The 20,499-nt window shown below is 41.4% G+C and overlaps 1 protein-coding gene and 1 long non-coding RNA gene across 2 annotated transcripts in view; one reads left to right on the forward strand and one right to left on the reverse strand.

Moving 5' to 3' along the window:
- LOC132909686 (transcriptional activator cubitus interruptus-like) overlaps positions 1-20,499 on the reverse strand; it is a 146,982-nt gene that overhangs the window by 25,337 nt on the left and 101,146 nt on the right. The window lies entirely within an intron of this gene.
- Positions 16,179-18,050, forward strand: LOC132909600 (uncharacterized). Its single transcript, XR_009658567.1, has 3 exons — positions 16,179-16,758; positions 17,355-17,628; positions 17,760-18,050. It is a non-coding gene; the product is annotated as an uncharacterized LOC132909600 (long non-coding RNA).

Below are 20,499 nucleotides of genomic sequence, written 5' to 3' on the forward strand. Positions count from 1 at the left end.
CGCTCGAAGCCGCCACAAATGGCGCGTGTCTCTTCGTCAAACATTCTATTTTTGCCGACGTCAACGCTGAAGAGAACAGGTGTCTTCTAGCAAGGTCGAGCTTGTTTCCCGTCGTGTTCCCGAAAGCGATTCGACGATTTTTCCTTTTTGCTCGGTGCCTTACCAGAAGACAAAGGTGTGTCTCGAGGTACCCGGCAACAAGAAAAAGCCATCCAAGAATCGCGAGCATGCTGTGCCACGCGCTCTGCTTTCGACCCTGAACTATGGACCGTTCGTCACGCACGGAATATCGGGAAATGACGCGTGTCTCGTGTCATCGGTGCTGTTTGTCTTTGAAAACTGTCGCCGGTCTCGCCAGTCTGTTTGCGAATTTTTCAACATTTTATTTTCATCTATTTTCCGTTGATGAATTCACGATTATAATGTATCCATAATTGTTAACGATTAATTTGTTTATTTAACGGTTTATCTAATTGTACTTAGCAATGTTGTTAAATTTGATTATCTTAAAGGACTTCTTCTATTATAAGTTCTGGAGAAAATCAATCCGTTCTTTTTCGTATTTACGAAAAGGATTTGTAAATGTTTCCGAAGCATTGACAAATATATTTAGAAAATTCTAACAGAAAAGTCGTATGCTCGCCTTGTAAAAGATAGGAGGCAAGTAGAATCTTTAATCTTCGTTTTGAATGAGAAGCCAAAGGACGTTTAAAACCCATCCATCAAAAGAAGAATCGTGCAAAGAAATTCTCCATTTACAACTAAACCTAAATAATTCTTCATCCCCTAAAACTTCCCAAGACGACTATTTCCAAGGAAATGTGACGCGTCGAATAATATTTGTTCGCAAAAGGAGCAAGAACACCTCGGATGGCTTTACACAACTGTGATCCAAAAACGAAAACGCCCCTTTATGTTACTTATTCTAGTCGAGATACGAAAAACAACAAAGGGTGCAGAGAATCGTCTGATCCTCGCGGAATAGAGCGGCTCGCGTTTTGACTGACGGCCATTCGCCACGCTCGAATCATCGGGAAATGGCGCGTGTCTCGTACCTTCAAAGATGTTCTCTCAGCCGTTTAGTCGTTAGTGCCTCTTTACGAGCACCTCTCTCCTCTCGAGGATCCGAGAATTCTTCGTGGAATCGCAAAGAACGTCAGGTGGCCTGAGATCTTTATTGGAAATGCAGCGAGAGGACCTCGCGCGTCCATCGAGGCGAGAGCCTTCGTGTAACTTACTGCCAAGGTCGTGCACCCGAGGAATTTCCTTGGAATTCCATAGAGAATTTTCGATGGGACGAGGAAAGTCATTTGTAAGTTATTAAAATTGTTCTGCCAAATTATTAAACAAATTATAACCTGTAGCATCCGGGAGGCTAATATCTTATTATTTTTTCTTTCTTTCTTTTTCCAGTTTTTATTCGTCGCATCGACAACACGGCCATTAGCGATGGTTTTGCTTGCGTCTAAACCTCGTTCCATATGTCTGTCGAGTTGATAAATTTCACGAGGTTTTCTCTGCTCTGTTCCGAATTGAATACTTTCTTGAGTTCTTGGAATCTGTTGCGTGCTTCGGTTAATTTTGTGCATAATATTTTACTGCTGTTCTTAACGTTAGATTCTGATACAAAAATATGGCAGAAATTTAAATATTATACAAAATTGACATCAAAGTACTGATGAAACTATCATTGAACTTCCCAAAAAAGAAACTTTGTGGTAGCGAAAACTGTACAAATTTCAGATTTATTTTGTCTGCAGACTTTCTAACAAATACTCGGCCAACAGCTGACAGATATGACTACATTTATTTCCATATGGTAAAGGCAGCTATCCTGGAGACAGAAGTGAAGACATTTAAAGGATCGTAGAAGTCAGAGTAGTTCGTTAAAATCACAGATCGGTATTTCACCATCTGCTTTTAAATTAGTTTGTTTGACTGTTTCCTGCATTCCGGTACGTGTTTTATCGTAGAAATTCTTGATGTTTACGTCCACCCTTCTTTCGGCCATAAATTTTTATCCCGGCAACGTATGCTTCGGGAACTAGACGCGTTCCTACTGCCCGTGTCAACAGGAACAACTTTATGGCGTGTTCATTATACCATGAGAGAAAATTAGGGAACGAAATTCTGTAGTTCAGCTAGTTTCTTGTTTCCATTCGTTACAAACTTCGTCTTAGGTATTTTTTAAAACGTCTTTCTATGGTACTACATTTATATTAAAAACGTCACCCATTAATTTCAAAGCTATTCTACGAATTAAATTAATCAAAATTAAAATAGATCTTTATGCGAAAATCAAGGGGATTTCTGGAAAGAGGACTCGAAACAAAATGATAAACTGAACATGTATAACGTTGGAAGTTTCAATCCTACCTTTTAATAGTAATTGCGTTTAAATTGGAAATTATACTGGGTCTTAAAGAACCTTCCCTTTATATTTACAAAATTACGAAAAATTTCATAATGCGACTATTTGACTGAAAAATACACCACAGATCTATAAGCTTCCTTGCCAAAAAACAAAAAAATTCTTCTCGATGATTCATTAATTGAATGTCTATCCTATGAATTAAATTAACCAAAACTAAAGTGGATTTCTATGCCAAAATTGTTTTACCTCTCGTTAATTGGATTTTCATTCTCCGCTGTGTTACGAGGAATGAGAAAATGGCGTCGCGTGAAAAGCAGCAGGCGCGAAGATGGAACCACGGGAAATAGAGACAGCAATTGGCGCGTGTCATAACGTTTTAACGCGTATTACGATGTTTGAGCCGGTCCCTGTCTAAATATTGGCTCCGCACTGGCGCGAGTTTGCTGAGCAAAGACAACCGGCTCGACTGTTTGACTTTACTTAAAGTCCACGGATCCCGATTACTGCCTACTCGTTACCTGCTTTACACGGCCGCCCCGTGTTAACAAGTTTGTCACACAATAAGCAACATATCGTTTCCGAAAAATGAAGAAAACCGCTGCTCCGCCATCTCGTTTCTGCGCTAACGGTGTCCCAGTCTTAAGATCGGTGCCCTCAGGATTCCGATACTTTTTAATCCATATATCTTTTATAAAAGTGTCTGACTATTTTTCCATGTATTTTATCGATTGATTTAACAATTATTCCAACTATTAATATTCATAACGTTTGAATTGTAAAACCTTAATCCCCGCAACATCGAAGAGATATGTTTTCTTCTATACCTCAGAGTTGCATTTATGTAATTATTTTCTCCCCAAAACTGGGAATGGGGGCGTAACAAATTTGGTGACAGCCTTGTCCGAGAAAATGTCGATAATTTTCCACTTATTTCTCGAAATTATATTATACAAGATAAACAACTGATCGTAAATGTTAGCTTTCTTTTACAGACGCGTGTTTTACAACAACGCATCTTTATACAAACATTGAACCTAATCTGTCCAACGTTATGATTTTTATTTTGATAGAACAAAATGGATCATACGTAATTCGATAAAATAATATAAAACGGAAAATATTGCGCATCCATTATTTCCTTATAAAACGAAAGAAACTTTTCGGACGACCTGATACCTGCATATAGCACAGATGTCCTTTGAAACACAGTTCACGACAGAAATTCTAAATTCGTTGAAAACATTAACAAGACTTCTACAAACCTCTGATGTCTTCTTCAAACACTGATAAAGAATAGGATACATTAACGTATCTGCCCTATTCGTTAAATTAAAGCGCGACAGACTGCCACAGATTCATAGAAATGTAAAATAACGGCTTAGAGAAACGTTTCATAAATTTTCTTAGGAGCATGAATGAACGGCCTAAAACAACAAGATGCTTTCATCGTCCCAGGAAACGAAGCAAATTCAGCGAAGATCTGGACGATGAATTAGAACGGGGTCGTAGAGATGACGGAATCAGGGACAAAAATTAGGACGCTTTGACAGGCTGCTTAGTAGCGTGGCTGTAAAAAGCTCGGCCACGAGAACGGCCAGAGGGACAGGGGACATAATTACAATGAAAACATCGTCGACCCCGTCGGCTCGACGTCTTTTTGCCCGTAGCTTTCTAGTCGCTCGTTCCCTCGTCAACAGAGAAGGAGAATAACAGGCTGAGAGAGGAGGGAACGAGACCGATTCTATTTCGAATCCTGCTGAGTGCCAGATGACTCGTGGTATATACGCTTTTGCCTTCCAGTTCTCTTCCTTTTCTCTTCCTTCCTCTTCCTTTTCTCCCTCTTCGTCTTCTCTTTTCACCGTCCAATCTTTGCATTGTTCACTTTCGTTCTAACTTCTCCCTTCTAACCTCTTTCACGTGTCCTTTCTTTCTTAGACATTTGCCTTTTTTATTTCCATTTTCCACATTTTTATTTGGCAATGATCTTTTTTTGTAGCGGTTGGTCGGAGATTCTTTTGTTTGTTCTGAGAGATTAAAAGAGGTCCGGTAATTTATTGTCACGATAAATTAGCCAAAGCTGTTATAAATAATTCAAAATGTCATTTTGCAAATGAAAATGTAAATCACGTAGTTTGCCAATGGAAGTTCCTTCAGATATTAATGGAAACTAGTCTCAGAAGTTGCTATTCGACTTTACAATTGATCAAGAAATTGCAAGGTATAAACTTTCGTAAAATTTAACAAATTAGACAAAATATATACGTGCGTTTTTATGTATCCTTTTATTACACTTAAGTGTTAACAAATATACATTTTCATTTACCATCATGTACGTATACAACACTTACGCATAAGTGAAGTATAAATCTCCATTTCGGATTCTTAAACAAAAAAGAAAAAAGAAGAAAATATGTTTCCCACGCGAGGATTTAATCTTTTAACCCTTCATTGGTGCTCGTAACAAATTCATCTTCTTCATTTACATAACAAATAAGTTCACGTAGAGACTATTTACCACTCGAAGGATTAAACGTTGGTATCAGAGTATTTGTGAAATTCGTGTTTATGGATTCTGAGTTTCATTTTGACTCGGTACGAAGGGGTAAAATTTTTACGTCGTGTTCACCATTTATCCCTTCCGTTATACCGCTCCGTTCTCCAATTAAGCTATTATTAATTTCTCTTTCGGAGTTCTTCTCGCCGTTCCTCTCCCTTTCCACGCTTTCCAGGCCTGAAAGTCGGCGAGGAACAAGGGACACGGAGGGAGGACCGACAGATAAAACTCGAGTCGTTAACTCGTCACGCCGGAAACCGACGCATCTATCTTTATCTACGGCCCGTCTGCCAGCAAGGCTGGCTTCTTCTTGAAATTCCTTCGGCCTTCGACGATTCCTTTCCCTGGTTCTTTCTTCTCCATTGCTATGAGAAATTTTCCGCTGAATCTAATTCGCTGATACTAATTTTATTGAAGATATCGAGATGGAAATTATATTAATTCTTTGAGACGTGTAAAAAGTAATGTTTTGAAGTTACTGGTAAAAGTACAATAAATTTTTCTTTTCAAATTTGTACTTTAATTCAATTTCAATTTTGTACCTTACAATTAAAAATAGAAAGACAGCTCTGCTACTTTTTAGAAAATATTTATATTTAGGATACTTATATTTATGGTATTTAAAATAATATTTCAACTTTCTCCAAATGTAATGGAGAACAAAGGATAGAAGATAAAAGAGAGATGAAAAACTAAATGGAAGTGTTTCATCAATTATGGTTCACAGCAAGTTTCAAGAATAATCCCAATCGAATAACCCAAGTTATTTAATGATTTATCGCATGTACAAAAAGTGGAACAAAAAATTTAAACAGAATATATTTTCTTAGCCTCCTCTACTTGAATCGTAATTACAATAATTTTGCCTAATTACATATTTAAAGTTCGCAATCTTCGCGTCTTTATATGACGGAGGCAGAATAAAAAGCAGTATATTATTATTGATTTTAATTGATAAAAAAGGAATTATTAGCGAGTTCAACGCACGTTCTGACTTATTTTTGCAGATAATCCGGTATTTATCGCGACCTTCGTTACGTCTTAGTCGGTTTATGTTCGACCAGCAGAAAAAGAAGGGAAGCCGGGTGAAGTATTAAGGGTCACAAGCTCATTAACGCGACTCGTGGTAATGAGGCGAGCGAAGCGCTGTTCAGGAACATCTGCCGGGTTTCCCTGCCGTTCCGTAAAACGGAGAGCTGGTCGAAAAGGAAACAGGATTCGAATGAAAGTTCTTGGAATTTTTTGGTTTCCCGCTCTCTTCTGCTGATTCATCAGTTCCAGCGTTTCAATAGTCTTTTATTGCTTTAAAGAGCGCTTTGTATGTCTTGGAAAATTATTATTTATTTTGAAGAAACCTGAATATTCGCTAGAAGAAAGTCCTCGGATTTAGAAATGGTCAATACCATTTATTATTAATTTAATTATAGGGTTTCAAAATCTCCACAGTTTCTATACTTGCAAAACTCTTAGCAGAGTTTCAAGCTCACAAAAATATCAGATTCCACAAACTGCAGAACATCGTTCAAAATAATTTGGAAGTCGAATACAAAACGATTTTATTACGTCAATTTTAAGTTCTGAAGGAGTACGTAATCGTTTACAAATTAATCACGAAGTCATCAAATTTAAAAAGACTGCTATTTTCAATGTAAAGCACTCTTCGTTAAGGTAGTACCTAAGCAACGTTAAATGCGAAGGAATAATAAAATACCTCTGAATAGATATTCGATCCAGTGATTCTAAGATTCTTCTAACATCCAAAGCTAATTTCTCAATTAAAATTAAACTCTCAAAATATCTCTTTCATCTCTCTTTTCGGTATCAATCTTCTCTAAATCTTCCACGATTAACAACACCAAGACTAAACAAATCTCTCACGTAGCTACCGCTCTGTCGCGAAGGAGACAAGTAGACAAGAAGTTTCCACGAAGATACGACGAAGCTTCGCTAATCACTGGAACGACGCGAAATCCCGCGTTGACAAAGTGTCGGCCGTCTCGAGGCGACTAAACACCAACACCGACGAGGGACGAGTTTCGCGGCTTTGCCTCGGATTAAGTTGGGAGCCTAACGCTTCCACAGGGTTTCAGGTTATGATATTTATTCCCTCGGCTCGGTGTGCCACGGGATGATCGAGAGGAAAAGGAAACCATATGGACGATGCGGCACGCGCTTCAAACGCGACTACGAAAAGAAAACGAGCTGACTATCCGGCGGAGAAAATGGCGAGGAAATTTTTTTTCGATCCGTGCTACTGAAATCTATTCTTGATTTAAGCTGGTTGAGAAAGGAGGAAATAGATCGACTAACGTTGGTAGCGATCGAAGAGGCGGTATACGCTCTAAACAGTTGAATATAATGAGAGTCGACAGGTGTCGTGCGTGGGTGAAGTGTGTTGGAGTTCATCTGCGATGTTATTAATTCGTGAGAGAATGATTATATTGGTAAAACGTTCTTCCTCGTCGTATAATTGATTGTAATTAACTTTCCTGCATACAGAGTGTCTATTGCATATAGTAATTTGAGTTATAGGCAGTTCATTGGATGGTTAGTAGTATCGGCTTGATATGATCAGACAATGTTTAAAACAGTTCACAGGTTGAGGAGAATATTTAACTTTGTTAGTTTTAACATTTGAACTATTAGGTTCTTTGGTTTACTTTTTGGTAACTAGGATCTTTGATTTTACAACTGCTAGAAATGTGTTTTTTCGGCAATATTAATGTTGGCTTTTGTCAAAGAAAGAATACGATATACATACATATATTCTACCTTTCATTTTTCATTGTATAAGTAATTCTAATTAATTCCACAAATTGAAAAGCAGAGAAAAGCGAGTAGATTTCAAAAGCGGTATTTTCTTACATTCGTATTGAAATTTTTGCAAATAAATCATTTCTTTTTTAGCAAATGGAGTATAAATCACGTGTTTCTATTACAAAATTGGAACAAAACAGTGAAGCCAATTAATTCGACTTACGAAAGAATTCTTCACTGATTTACGACGCAAATTTTTATGAAGAAATGTTTCTTTCTTATTAGATTGTTAAGATTGATAGCTTTTTCTCTATAATTAGTGAAAGGCGAATGTCGATATCGGAGATATTAGGATCGTGGCGCTAATGGAAACGCACACCGTCAATTTCAGCGATTTTCTGGTAATTTCGTGGACGCTGTCCGCAATTCATCTCACCAAGGTTGGCACGATGCCATGGACGCCTCGCGCAACGAGCGTCGAAAAGCGCCACGAGAATTTCTTACCGCGAAAAGTCGTGAAACATCGTGGCACGGGGTTATTCTCCTCGTTCATACGGATATAGTCTTTTAAACGACGTTTTCACGGGGTCGTAGTTCATTCGCGAGGCTTTATATTTAGCGTTCCTCACGACTGCTCGAGTTCATCTTCTTTTCGAGCTTCCTGACAAAAGCTTTCTTATTTAGTTACAGACAAATTATGAAGTAATCTGTGATGTTACACTTTTAAGAATATTACACTTGTAATATATACGTAATATTTAATTAAGAGTTTGATAATAATAATAGTAAATACATTGATTGTATTCGATTTAATGTCCTATTAAATTTGAAGTCGATTGAAATAAATTTCTTATTTCATTCGTATAGCTTCTAATGACCTATATCTAAAACTTAATCCTTATGTCCATCCCCGAATTCTATCTTACAAAATCTTCAACTACTCTAAATTATAACAACAAAATCCACGTAGGAACCAAATTCATTTCCAAACGTCTAATCCTTACTCTCGCTTCCAAATTCTACCTATGATCTAGAAAATCTTCGACTCACCTATAATAAATTAACACATAATTAATACTACCCTGAATAAATAAATCTCAAACTATCTCAAATTATAGCAAACAAATCCACGTAGGAACCAAATTCATTTCCAAACGTCTAATCCTTACTCTCGCTTCCAAATTCTACCTATGATATAGAAAAACTTTGACTCACCTATAATAAATTAACAAATAATTAATACTACCCTGAATAAATAAATCTCAAACCTACCCATAACAACTAAAAAAGACATCTATGCAAAGATCAAGTTGCTTAAAAAAAATATACCCTGACAAAGTTCAACCCCGTTTCCAAATTCCATTCGTAACCAATAAAATCTTCGACCTCCGCAAACTGCACCGGAAAAGGCAAAACCCATGTAAAATGCAAATAAAACTAAAAAGAACCGAACCCTATGCTGATCGTCCTCCTTATAATCCGCCAAATCGTCAACCTCTGCGGATTACACGTAAGAAAGCAAAACCCGCGTGAAAGCTACATTGATCTGAAAAAGTCGTTCACGCCGTACGATGAATCGCACGAAGGAAACGTGTTCTTCGTCAACAACTCTCGGTAAACGACTCATCGAGCGACAGCTCGGCCCATAAGTATTCCCTTAATCGACCCGACCGTCTCGTGAGAACTGGCCACAATGTTTTCGTGGCCGGCTGAACGGCCTCCCCTTTCCTCCCTCTCCTCGTGGAACACCATGGACAGGGCTAAATGAGGGCCTCGTTAATCAAGATATTTACACGCGTGCACGGTCGCTGTGGCATCGATATGCAAGCCGTAGCCGCGGCTCGATCGAAGCCGCTCCTTCGTTGAAAATCCGGCCTAACGCCGCTCTGCGCTAGCGCGTTATTTATAGGCTATTCGAACGCTCCGTAGCGCCTCGCGAGTACGTGAGTCTAATTCATTTAAAGCGGATACACGCAGTCACGGGGGAGAATTCGTCCATAGGGGGAGACACGGGGAGATGGCGCGTTTCGAGAGCTCGTTACGCTGGAATGTTTCTTCGATTAGCATATCGAATTAATATTACACAGGTCCGCTGCGTGGTCCGTGTTAAAACGCGACGAATCACCAGGAAGGAGAACCTGTTGCGTCCTTTAACGCACGAAATTGCATCGAGTGAAACAGAATGTGGATAAAGGGTTTCATGTGGTTTAAATCGCTCGATAGATACAATTTGGAAGATTTCGTACAGTTGATAGATATCGTGAGTGGAATGAAAGGAATACGCTAGTTTTAATTGGCCAGAGAAATTTGTTTTTAGCGAGTTTAAACGGCGATTGTACGATATATGGAGGATGAAGTTGTCGGCGAGTAATTGGCGATGTTCTGTGTTTTCTCGTCTCGAGAAAATTATTCGCACACATTCGTGCTGGCATCAGGCAGTCGTTTTCAATAGTTGCGGATTTGTGTGGCACTTGTTCGTGGCTAATAATCATTTCCGATTACCAATTATTCTGTAGATTACGTTTCAGACCTATTGCTTACTCGATACGACGTAAAATTATAACTTGACTTTGCATATTTAGCCCATAACGATTACGATATAAAGTTGAAACTTCATTTTACTGACTCTTAAACGAATCTTGTCCAATTTAAGGAATGATCGGTATATAAAGAAATTATAACGAACATAAACGAGTAACACGATCGATTAAGGAAAAAGAGGAGTAACTTGCTCCCAATGATTCCACTTTCAGAGAAGTTTTTTGGGATTAAATGAGCGATCAGCGAAGGCTCCTTTTTTCTTTTTCATTATGGCCATTAGCAGTTCCTCTACGAATGACGCAGCTTACCTGTCTTGTCGCGGAGATGCGACGTTAATGCGCTTTTTGTGTTTTCGCGAAAGAAATTTATCGCGCCACCCGCTGGATTTATCGCGCCTCTCCCTGCCATCGTTTCTTCTAACCCTTGCAGTTACGAACGACGAGCGCTCTCGAAGATCTTCGTCGAAAACTTTCTGCTTTTCCTTTCTTCTGTTATTTTTGTGAACATAACAATCGATCCGAAACTACGCGATATTTCATAGAGATAAAAAAAAGGTGAAAATAAAATAATTCAATCAAACAAATTTAGTAACCTAAAAAAATGTCAATTTCTCTTCCATCCAATTCTTTCCATCCTGAATATAAAACACACCGATTCCTCCTTCTCAAATTCGAAAAATTCGAAAAATCGAAAGATTCCAATTCCTTAGGTCGCAGACCAACAAGTATCAATTCCTACATCGAAAAATACAAAAATTCCAACTCTTTCCACCGCTAACCAAGACACTCCAATTGCTCCTAGCGTAAATCAAAAAGTTTCACTTCCTGCCGTTGTAAATCAGAAAATTCCACTTTCTTCCATAAACCAAGAAACAGCAACCTCCTATGCCGTAAATCATTTTACCGCAAAGAAAAGAAGAATTAAAATTCCTATACGTCCACAAATCTACAAGCAAATTTCCGAAAGCGGCACGTCCCGCGTGATTAATTAACATTCTCAACAGCGTATCACGCGTGGTTAATTAAACTTCGCGCGATCACGGCACGAAAAGCGTCGGAAAACTAATCTTTCTCAATTACCAATGGAACGGAGGTGCCCGTTGGTCCCTTCTGGCTTATGTCCATGGCGCCCCAAGGCTTTCCTCTCGCGTGCTGATCAAACGGCCCCTTAAATCACCGGCCACGCTTTTCCCCTAATTAACGATGATCCGCTCGTCAGAGACGTGACGTGGGGAAGAGGGTGGCGCGTTCCTCGCGGCCGATTTACACGCGAGATTCGACTACCGTTCGGTGGTTTTTCAGGGATCCTACGCTGGATGGATACGTGACGGGTGTACGGTATACACCCCCGGCTCGGTTTCACGGCATAGAAAACCTTACCGGCTCTTTGTCGCCTTATTCCTTTTCAGGTTTCGGTTAAAATCGACATGCAGGACAGGCAACCGTACGCTTCTGTCGCCACGACAGGATGCGACTGCTCGCCTCTAATGAAGTAATTCGTGCGCAAAAACGTCGCGCGGTACACGGTGAATTATTCATCGGCCGCGGGATCGCGCTGGAAAACGTTCCGCCCTGTAGGCGAGGATTCGACTGCGACTCGAGGACGTGGCTTTTCCTTCTACGTGGCGTCGTGTTATCGTTTTCTTCTTGCGCATGCGGGAATTGATTTTAAATTGGTTGTTTGTGCCTGCCAATTAAGAGTGTTTTGTTGTAGTGGTGATTAGAGCAACGACGAAGGGTGGTTATTAACGTTTAGAATTTAAATATGTATTAATTTCTTTAAAAGGATAATTGCAAGGTAACGTCGTATTTAACGTTGTTGCTTTTTCATATTAGATGAACGTATTAATCGAGCATGTTCTACGATCATGCTATATCGATCATGTTAACCGATAGGAATTAATTATATTTCCTATCTCTAAATTAATATAGTCTGTATTAAACTAACGTGTATAATTATACGTATGTATATAATGGGGAAGATTTTATATTTTCGTTCTTTTGTGGCATTATATAAGGTGGAAGAGAATATGTCTTTTATAAGAAGTTCAACACGTGTCAGAGAAGGATTCGATATGGAATTTATGAAGCTACGTCAGACCCTTGGGCTGTCGGTTATTGTCAGCAGCTGCCATATAATAACGCTTGTTTACTGTGCTCGATGATTGATATCTCGTACCAGCTATGCATATCAACACGATAAATCTTGCTTGGCAAAACAATTGGGATTCACATAGTTTATGTGGTAATACTTTTATCGAGATTCGATATTATACGCTGCTTGGAACATTGTGGAACTATGACGAAAATCCTTCATGTCTAATAGGCTTCGCTTACTTTCTAACCCGAGATTAAGTACTTTGTCCTTTGGATCATGCTTTATTATTTCTAACACCGGTCGATTCATTTCAATCCGTTAACCAATTATTACTTTCGCTAGCGAGGATTATTATTCGCAAGATTTTTATCTTATTTGTTTAAAATAATACCGATTTGTTCTTACTACTAGAACTAAGTCTTTCCACTATACGTTATATTATAATTATAATTCAACTTAATATGTTTCCAGTAAACACGAAAGTAGAAGATCTAACACACGAAATGATACAACATTAGGATTAGTGTTGCTGCTGTATCCTTTAATCATGTCAATAGACTACAACATCATAAAGATGATAAAAACTTTCGAAAATGTAAAAAATTGTTAAGATCTAACACCGCTAGTCGATTGAACTACCTTACCTTTTTAAAGAACCTAAACTTTCCATCGTGGAATCACGTCTGTCACTTTCCAGGCCCAAGCAAATACACAAAAAGCCTAGCCGTAAGATCACACAATCCCATTTCGTGATCCCACGATAAATCACAAACTCTCCACCTCCTCTCGCCTCTCATCGGCAACAATCACACCCTATCCGATCTCCGGAATTGACTCAATATTTGCGCAACGCGTTAAGACGTTGCCGAAGAATAGCCAGGACACATCGTCGGGAGACATTCCGTGCCGTGTGGGAAGTAACGATCCGTGGAGATGAAAAAGGGACGAGGCAGAGCGGCGCGGCGTGCAAGTTCTCTGTTCGTGGCAGCGGCGAAAGAAGATGGAGAGGAAAAGAGGGGTCGAAGGAGGGACAGGCCCCAGGTAGAGGAGGAACGAATATCGTGGGTACACCGAGGGCCGTGACTAATGACTCTATTGACGCTCGGACAGAGAAGTTGGAACCAGAGGAGAACCGAAGGTCGTTTACCGGCACAGAGGAACCGACTCTCCGCTTCTCTCCGCTTCGCTCTAACTTTCTCGCTCTTGCTTGAGTTTCTCGGGGCCATCGATGACTCTCGATGGCCTCCTCTTGCCGAGTCGCTCGTTATCTCCGGAGGAGCTTCGAAAAGGAAGGTCAGAAAGTGTCGCGGCTGACCTTTCGGTAATGAAGCTAATGCCGAACTCGACGGGTGGCTGTGGACCAACGTTTCTCACCATGGTCACGCTTCTCGTGGTTGGCTTTTTCATCTTCCTTTTTCTTTTTCAGTTCAACAGAGTTGCATCGATGGTTATTAGATATCGAGATCGCTTTATAGCGAGGGAACTAAAGAAGCCACGTGGTAAGTGATAAAAGTGCTAGGCGAGATTTTTGATAGTAATCAGACATGTGCGTTTGGTAATTTGGTATGTTACTGTCGGTCGTGAAAATGTTTGTAAGGTGTTCTATGAGAAGAGGACCAATTAACAGCATTTTAAAGGCAAGATAAAAGGTGTACATGAAATATTAATACAATCTATACCTAGTTTGAAAAAATGAGATTGTATGAATTTGCAATGATCATATATCGTATGTGCCATTGAACGAATTATTTTTTAATGTTCAAGCAAAACTACTGAAAAATTCAGCGAAACTACAGAGTAATGAGAACAATCAATAAACTCATAGCGAACAAACCATTTGCTCAATAAGTCCAAATAAACGGACTTCCACTAATCTCATCGTCCCACGAAACTTTCACCCACGTCCAAACAAAAGCCGAATGTCCACTCAAGCAGAAACCATGTCGAATTCGAAAAACAAAAAACCCTTTCAATCACCCCTGTGCATACAAGAAATCGATTTCCAAATCGCTCACGTAATTCCCCATCAACGAACGCAACAAAAGATGATACAACGTCTGGAAGAAGCAGAAAGAAAAAAAATAGCGATCCAGGAGAAAAACACTCGTTTCATTAATCCCATTCACCCCTTTGCTCGATACGCGATCGTTCGAATCGAATCGCTTTTTACCCGAGACGTTTCGCCTCGTCGAAAGTTTCGCCCTCGTGGTCGGAAACGATGAAGATTTTAGTTATGCCCTTCCTCCCCTCGCTCTGCTATTTCTCTCCAAATTGAAGAAGCCGCTACGTTTTGTCACGCTTTTTAGGCAGAACGCTGTAACGTGGCCGTGATTGCCTCGTACAATTACCTTCTCGGCTGGTTCTCGCTGGGTTCTCTTTCTCCGCGTCACCTCCGCGGGCCCCATCGGACCCGCTCGTTTTTCTATCCCCACCGGTGTGTACGCACACCTACAGCCTAATGTACAACACGGTGCGAGCAAGGCATAAAACGACCAGGCCCTCTTTTTGCCCGGACGCCACGCTTCATTCCGACCGGGCGAAATTACCGGTCGTCTCTTCCTTTTGGCAGGCCGAGAGAGAGACCCCGGGCAAACCCGTCACCCTGCCCTCGATCCTGACTGCCATAGCACTCTATATACCCGCCAACGTCGGATTAAGTTCTTCTGAGAGTCTCACGAATTTCTTATTCCCAGACAAGCATCGTCAATTTTTCGTCAACGTGAATTCGTCGAATCTTTTTTCGTCAACGTGAATTCACCGAAGTGAATTCGTTGTGAATTCGTGATCGCTCCGTGTTTACGTACACGGAGTTGCCTAACCTCTCGGGTCACTGGCAATATCGCGAATAAAACGCAGCCATTGTGCGTTGCACAATGTCATGCACATTTGGTGTAGACGTCTCAGCAGCGTAACTCAACTTTCTCCTCGGAGACACATCTAGTGTCTACGAAAACGTATCAAACGTAGCCTATCTGCGCTTTTAAACAACCATTGCTAAAACATATATAGAACGCGTGTCGAGGAAAGCTTTCATATTTCGATTTATATTTTCGCTAGTGCGACCAAAGAAACGCAACTTAGGCAGAGATTCGTTTCACTCTTTAGTACCTTGGATATTTTATATATTTTTCTGTATTACGTATACCTTGCGCATTTCCCATAAACGCGTAAAGATCCAAGCTGTAGCGATGACTAAATTTATGTAACAAATAAAATTCCTCGTAAATTTGATAAATAATGACAGAAAAATGTAACTTCCAGTATAACGGATATCTACATAAGTCAGAATACTTCAAGTTCCGCCGTCCGAGAGTTAAACAATTTCTGCCCCTGGTCCCCGCAAGTCGTCCTATTTCAACCACCCCGCTGCCCTCCGAAACCAACGTTTCACCAACATAACACCGCGAAATCAATCAGAAGCACCTCGGGACACACTCTCACCGATACATGAGTACAGCAGAACATACACTAGCGAAGAACCGACTGGAAGAAGGATCTCTCGAAACGAGTTCGAAGGCATGAAGATCGCGTGTGCTGGAGGAACGGAACAGCGAAGAGCGACCAGGGCTACGGGGGTGGGGGATCGACGCGTCGTCGTTAATTTCCTCGAGGATCCCACGAAGCAACGTGGCCGGGCGTCGCGAGCGCGAACAGCGTCGTAATAGCGCGGCGTGTGCTCGCGCGAAGCAAGGTCGACGCGAGTGCGAGCTTACAACATTCCCCCGTTCTCCTCCGCCTCCGACTCATTCGATCTCTTCCTTCGTCTCTTCGCCATCGTCCTCCTTCTTCCTCCCTCGCCTCCTCTCGATCCACCTACCCCCGTCGTGGTCGCGCTAATAAAATGCTGCGCTCGGCTCGTTCGCTTCGCGCTCGCTCCTCTCGCGAGAAGCCCCTCTTTACATTTACATGGCCGGCTCCTCGAGGCCGCTCGCGAGGACATCGCGCTCATGAATTTATCCCGTGAGTCGTACGGAGAGGGAGGAGGCACGAGATGATAGCCGGATAACGTTGGCGTATCATTGGACCAGTTCTTGGAGACGCGAAACGCGACCCGCACGGTGAATCGAAATGGCAGGAATTGTCGGTGTGTTTGCGCTGCTTCTTTTGGGTTGGACTGATGGTTGGATTACTTAGTTTGTATAACGCAGGTGGGTGGTTCGAGAAGGTTAATTGTTTTGGCGAGTTGACTCGTTGAAGTACTGCGTCGAGTGGGTGCAAGTGACATATTCTTATACATTGTCAGAAATTCTGTTTTGCTGAAGATAAGCAAGAGATATTGGATTTGAGAGTGAAACGGCTGAAAGCATCGGCGTGTATCTTTTGTTGCTTCTGAGTTGAGCTGAATTGGTGGTTGTGTAGTGCTGATGGATGGTCGAAGGAGGGGTCGTTTCGTGGAACGAGTTTATGAAGTACCGCACAGAGTAGGTGGAAGGATGTAAGTGATATCGTTACATGTTTTAAGAAATTTTATTTTGTCGAAAATAAGGAAGCGTTCAAATATTTTTTTAAGTGCTACTAGAATTGGTTGAAGAATAGATTGAATAGATCGTAAAGAAGATTAGGTTGGTAGTGTTAGAACGTGGAATGACAGTAACGTTTTCAGAAACGAATTTATTAATGTCAGATGTAGGTGATTATTTTTTATTTGCCTGAGAAAATTGTATATTCAGAACAGATTACAATATATTAATGATAATTAAAGCAATTTAAGTGATACCAATCAAAAGGTGCAGCTGCCGTAAGTCGAAATGCAAAGGAACGACTTCAACTTCCTACTAACAGCCGTTCGTATCGAACTCGATAGTGCGAAAAGTAAATGTCTGTAATGTAATTCAATTTACCATGTTCTTATAAATGTTCTCGATCTCTTTCCTCTACCAGTAACTTATAATATAGCTGTCAAGAAATTCCAGCAATTCTCGAGAAACCGTGTGTATACGTCACAAATAAATGTAATATGTTTCGTAACATTTTTTAAAGACAGCAGTATCGAATCCAATACAGAGTCCTTTTGGATCGTTTAAATTCCAGAAAGCAAGCGAATCGAACGCTGCTGCATCGTGATCGGCCATTTTTCCCTCGTTGAACGGTCAACCGAACCGTCTGGCCGCTCGTAAAGCCGGTTGATTTATTCAACGGATCAGCGTGGAACAGCGACTAATTAGCGCGATTAGCTTGCGCCACACGATCTTCGTATTCGTACGCGGTTGATCGTTTCGCGGTGCATGAATGGACGCCTTCGAATAGTCAGACTAATACCTGAAACCTGGCCGATCGAGCAAGTAACGAGCGATCACGTTGAAAGGTGAGTAATATCTAGTTACCACGAGCCGTTCCACACGCTTCGTCGTATTTTACGAACGAGCACAGCAGAGGGACTCGATAGTAACACACGACCGATCATTATATCGAAGTTGACGCGTCGTTGCTTTTCAGCGAACCTGACGGCGAATTAACGATGAGACCAATTAACGATGGAAGAATGAGGAGAGCAAAGTATGGAAGCGAACGGTTTTTTAACAGAGATCGAAGGAGGTGGTTGAAGGATTCGAAGGTTGGTGGACGACGTTCTGCAGCTTGAAGATGAATAAGGGGACTAATTAACGAAGGAGAACGAACAGAGGTGACTATGAAATATAGGAGGATGTTATATAGGACTGTTTTTCACAACCAATAACGATTGTGATATTTCTATATTGACATATCGTAACACATACAATTACCATTCTATTTCTTTTAATCTTCTTCTTCAACCATTGACGTAGCAGTCTTCTGATATTATAAGTTATAGCGTACAAGAATACGCACGACGTAGGTATAATAAAATTAAAGAGGATATCGAACCAGTTCTACCTAACGTCACAAGGACTTAAAAAGAAAAAAAAGCAATGATCCCTATGTCCAAAGATAACACATAATTCACACGTATCAAAAAACACCCCAAACTCCCAATCTCTTCAATATCGTGCATCAACCTAAAATTTCCTACCCTACAAAAATTGGAATTCCTAAAAACTAAGTGCCTCGACTCAACTCGTTTCCCATCAGAATCGCCAAAGAGACGGTCTCGGAGCTGGCTCGTTTCCCAAACGTCTCAAGCTCGATCCCTTGGGGGCTCCACCCCCGTATGCGCCGCGGAAAGGGGCATCATAAAGACCCGACTAAATTACACGACGCGCCATCGAGCGCATTCAATTAGAGAGGATACTTTACAGCGAGCAAGCGAGGCAAAACGCGCGCGTCCAGGGTTGATCCGCCCCTGGTGTGTACGATCGCGCACAGGTTGCATCCGGACAGCGCATAGGTGCCCACAGGCTCGTTCGTTTGTGTAAAGAGAGGATATCATACACGCAGGGAATGTGTACACGTGTGTGGGTGCATTTCGTGGTAGAAGGTGGTGGAGGTGGAGGTGTGTCGACAATCAAGATTACGTGGGCGGATACACGCGCAGCCCAGCGCCGCCGGCCTGGCTCTGTCCTGTCCCGCTTCTTCTTCTTCTTCTTTGTCGTTCATCTCTTTCTTCATCTTTTCTTTCGCCTTCGTCTTTTGGTCTCCTATATCGTTCCTCCTTCGCCTCCATAGGTTTGTTTCGTTTCGCTGTGGTTCGTTCCATGTTCTGCACGGTCCTCCGATGCCTACACTATTTACAATTCCCGCGGCATGCCATGCAAGTGCGCGCATCAGTCGCACGCTTTAGGGCCACTCTAGATCACTCTCCCTCTCGACCACTTCTCCGATTAACTCGCATCCTAACGCACAGCATCCATGCTGACGCTATGCTTCCTCGTCCTCCTCGTAAAGCGGAATGTGCAGAGCAGTACGTGCATTCTGATGAAGGGAATGTGAGATTAGGAAGGTACAATATTCGCAGGTCAGGGAATAATTGGAGGGAAGATTTCTTCTGCGGATTTGTTGAATTTCGGGGGTGTGAGGTTACGAAGAGATTCGAACAACGAAGTCAATTGAGTTTTTAGAGAAATAATTTTTTAAGGGTTATATATATGTACGTCACGACTGATATCAAAAATACAATAAACAATTAAGTATGAAATCGTTCCAATCGAAAAATGAAATAACCTAATACACGACTGTCTTGTCATCATAGAAACAAGGATAAAAATCTTTGAAAGTTCAAAAGCCTCGATAGTTGCCTTAATAGTTAGAATAGGAACTATACACGCTAATCTCTCATCCTCTTCCAACATCTCGATACACCCAAAAACTGCATAATCCAATGTAGAATTAACTCGTCACTGAGCGATGACACCATTGAAAACATCCAGCCAGCAAAACGTTACACCATATACAATTCCCCTTTCATCCAGCCCACAAACGACCAATCCCAGTCTTTGTTCCCAGCCATTCGTTTGCGGGAAACCGCGTGTTTACGCGATTCCATATTAAATCTGCGTGGGTGACCTGCTTCCCCCCTGTGTCTCCCCTCTCTCCTCTTCTTCTGTGTGGCTCGGAGAAAAAGGGTGCTCCGACAGGGAGAAACCGGGAAACAAATGAAGGGACGAGAAGCATAATGGCGCGGTCGTGAAACGGGGAAGGGTGGGTGGAGGAGCCAAGAGAGGGATAAGAAATTGGATAAGAACGTAAGGAGGAGAGATCGGTGTGCGCGCGCGACTAAATTTCTGCCTGGCTGCGTGCGCGTGTGCGTGCAACAGGGCCAAGGGGGACCCGGCCAAGGGGAGGGAGGAGGGTGGGAAGGGGGATGGAGGCAGGTTGGATCCAAGGTGGAGGATTTATGAACGACCGAAACAGGCTGCGAACCCTGGTCCCCTCGCTGTGCCAGCCTCCACCTCTTTTTGCTTTGTATTTCGACCTTAGCGCGAGTAGAATGTGTATATATATATATATATACACCTGGTTCTATACTCCCCCGTTTCTCTGGAACACTGCAAAAAATACAACTTTCCTTTTCTACGTTTGGACTTTCGGAGAGCAGCATAGAGAAGTGTATCGCGCGACGTACGACTGAGTAGCGAAGTTTTCTGGAGTAAGATCTTTTAAGAATTCCTCCTTCGATGCGCTGGTTTCTCGAAATAAAAGTCCTTCCCTTGATTCTTCGTATTTCGGATAATAACAATTTTTGCGAATTTTCTCTCTGATCGTTCATCTCTGGGAGAGCAAGAATTCTTGGCGAATATTTCGTCTGGTCGGTCAGATTTTC

Source organism: Bombus pascuorum, chromosome 8, assembly GCF_905332965.1.
Source record: "Bombus pascuorum chromosome 8, iyBomPasc1.1, whole genome shotgun sequence".
Lineage (NCBI taxonomy): Eukaryota > Metazoa > Arthropoda > Insecta > Hymenoptera > Apidae > Bombus > Bombus pascuorum.